This window comes from Lucilia cuprina, chromosome 6 (genome assembly GCF_022045245.1).
Source record: "Lucilia cuprina isolate Lc7/37 chromosome 6, ASM2204524v1, whole genome shotgun sequence".
NCBI classification, from domain to species: domain Eukaryota; kingdom Metazoa; phylum Arthropoda; class Insecta; order Diptera; family Calliphoridae; genus Lucilia; species Lucilia cuprina.
The window spans coordinates 3,686,636-3,689,886 of NC_060954.1; the positions used below are offsets into that span (position 1 = coordinate 3,686,636).

At 28.9% G+C, this 3,251-nt stretch overlaps 1 pseudogene; it reads right to left on the minus strand.

Moving 5' to 3' along the window:
• Window positions 1–2,744, minus strand: part of LOC111675206 — a 4,211-nt pseudogene extending 1,467 nt beyond the window's left edge.
• Window positions 2,745–3,251: the final 507 nt, after the last annotated feature.

The window sequence follows — 3,251 nt, forward strand, 5'->3', positions numbered from 1 at the left end:
ACTAGAACTGAACTAGAACTGAACTAGAACTGAACTAGAACTGAACTAGAACTGAACTAGAACTGAACTAGAACTGAACTAGAACTGAACTAAACTGAACTAGAACTGCACTATAACTGAACTGCTTCCAGTGCAAATATATAACAATTATCAAAAATATCCAACAACATATAGCTGTTCGAGTAAAATGTATAAAAAATTAAAACAATTTGCAAAGTTTTCAAAACAAGATGATACTAAATACTAAATCAACATCAAATTACCCTTAACATTTAAATATGAATAAACTATTTTAGTAAAACTAAATATAATAAAATTTTATTTTACTTGAAAAAAGCTTAAATAGAATTAAATACTTAAAAGCAAACAGAAACAAACCATATACCAACACTTGAACATCAAAGTATATACATACTCCTATAAGTATGCAATAAGAAACATATTTTACAATTCCTAAAAATATACTAAAAGTTTTAACATCACCCCCTTAATAAACCCTACCAAAGAAGTTTAAATATATAAAACTCTTCCTATATATGAATTTTAAACATTAAATAAACTCCCCTATTTTGCAAATATAACCAGCTTGCCCCTAAAATTATGCACATAAATTTCTTATTTATATTAATATATAGCTTTGCTTTATTTTAAATAATAAACCTCTTTAGAAGATGCCTTATTCTTTGACTCTTTGATTAAACATTTACGAAAATTTTATGCCTGCTTAAAAGACTCGCAGCAGCAACCGCAACGGCACAACAAAGCTGAGACACATAAATAACAAAAAAATTATTTTTTGCTATTAAGTTGAAATATCAAACAAAAAATCCTTTAATAGGATTTTTACAGACATTTAGAGGCTTAAAACAAATATAGCAACCAAACAGCACATAAAAAGACAAAAATTAAACCTCTACAAAAACTACAACAACTATTGTTTGAAGCAAATTTTATTTTCACACAGGCACCACTTCAGCTATTAAGGTTTAAAATGTAAATAAAAAAACAACAATTGTACTTTGTTAGCATTTTAAAGAGAGTCCCTTTAAAGGATTTTATTATTAAAAATTAATTTTTTTTTTCTCACTTAGATATGAGGATGTGTTGTTCTTTGTAAATATTTAAACCAGATTTTAGCTGTAGGCTTACAAGTTGTTTTACAAAGTTCTACTAAAAGTTCAAGGTTAAAGCAGTTTTAATTTCTGTTTTATTACAGCAGACAGACTTCGAAAGGGTGTTATAGTATTAAGATTCTTTTTGATAATTTGTTTATATAGACAAAAAAATATAAAATAAAAACTATTAACATAAACACTTTAGATGCTTTGGCATAGAGGAAATCTTCTAATAGTGTTTGCACAAGTGAATATTTAATTTGCGATATTTTATTTATTAAAATCTTTATTGACTACAGTCCTAACTATAGTTTACAATTCAGACTATTGTATAGCAATAGAATATAGTCCACACTAGAGTCATTAGTCCCGACTATAGTCAATAGTACAGACTATAGTTAATAGTCATTCTATAGTCTAAAGTGCACACTGTAATATATAGTCCTGACTTAAGTCTATAGTCTCGACTATAGCCAATAGTCTCACTCTAGTCAATAGTTCCGACTATAGTCAATAGTCCCGACTAAAGTCAATAGTCCCGACTATAGTCAACAGTCCCGACAGTAGTCAATAGTCCCGACTTTAGTCTATAGTTCTGACTATAGTCAATAGTACCGACTTTAGTCAATAGTCCCGACGTTAGTCTATAGTTCTGACTATAGTCTATAGTGATGAATTTATTCCATAATCCTGCCTTTAGTCCATAGTCCCGACTTTAGTCTATAGTTTTGACTATAGTCCATAGTGCCGACTTTATTCCATAATCGTCTACATTCCCGAATATAGTAGTCTATAGTCCCGAATATAGTCCTGATTACAGTTCATAGCCCAGACTATAGTCTATAGTCCAACATTTCCAACAGGCTTATTGATTTCTCCTTTTTATTATCATATAACAACAAAATAAAGCCTAGAATTTATTGCATACTTTTAGGTACAAATTGACAAACTCATTAATTTGTATATCATACATTTTTTGTTCTCTTTACCCCCAATTACATGAAACAATAATGACAAGGTCAACCATAAATCTAAGGTCAATAAAATTTGTCAAAATGTTGTTATTTATTTTCTTTTGAACCAAACAATTTAAAACAAATTTATAGCAAAAATGAAAAAAAAAACAATACAAAGATAATTTAATAACACAAATACAACAATACCAATACAAACAAATACATACATATATCGACTTACTCACCTTATCACTGTCATGGGCAGAAAAATATTCGATAATATTAATGAACCATAAATGACCGCTAAGGTTGTTGTGCCCAACGCTTTATCTGAATTGACAGAACTCTGTAGATTTGAGGTGCCATGGAAGGCAGTGAAGTGTATCATAAATGCCAGTCCAATGATGATGACATTCTTTGTAATGATAAAACGTTCTCTTGATTCATACCGACTAACTGTCGTCACACCGGTTTCCTCTACACTTCTAGGTGATTTTGTGTCATTTGTTAATGTTGTATTATGTCCATTGCCATTTATAGTATGTCCATTGCCATTCAGTGGGACAAGCTCACGGTCTGTAAGATCAATGGCAGCAGCATCCATTACAATTGATTAACAATAGACCAGCAGACAATTGTTGCAATAAATCAATAGAAATATAATAAATGTAATTGATCTGAAAATAAAAAGGGGGAAAAAAACAAAATAATATTCTAGGAAAAAGGTATAAATTTTGAGTTTATTATCTTAAGACGACATGTTTTTTCTTTTAGTATAAATCTTACATTTTATTGTTTTGAATTTTATTGATTGTCACCTGCATATGTATATTAATAAATTTTAGCTCTTATTGCAACAATTATAGTGATTTTTTGTATTTATATGTTTTATTAAATTTAAACCTTAAAATATAAAAAAAATATGTAACAACTTAAACGCAATCATACGAAATTAAATATATAAGATTTATTTTTGAAAAAACTGATTTCTAAACACAAATCTTAAAGAAGATCTATGAAAAACGTTCGATATACAAAACCTACAGTTCCTCGATAGGTTTAGTTCAGATCTAGTTCTAGTTCAGTTCTAGTTCTAATTCAGTTCTAGTTCAGTTCTAGTTCAGTTCTAGTTCAGTTCTAGTTCAGTTCTAGTTCAGTTTTAGTTCAGTTCTAGTTCAGT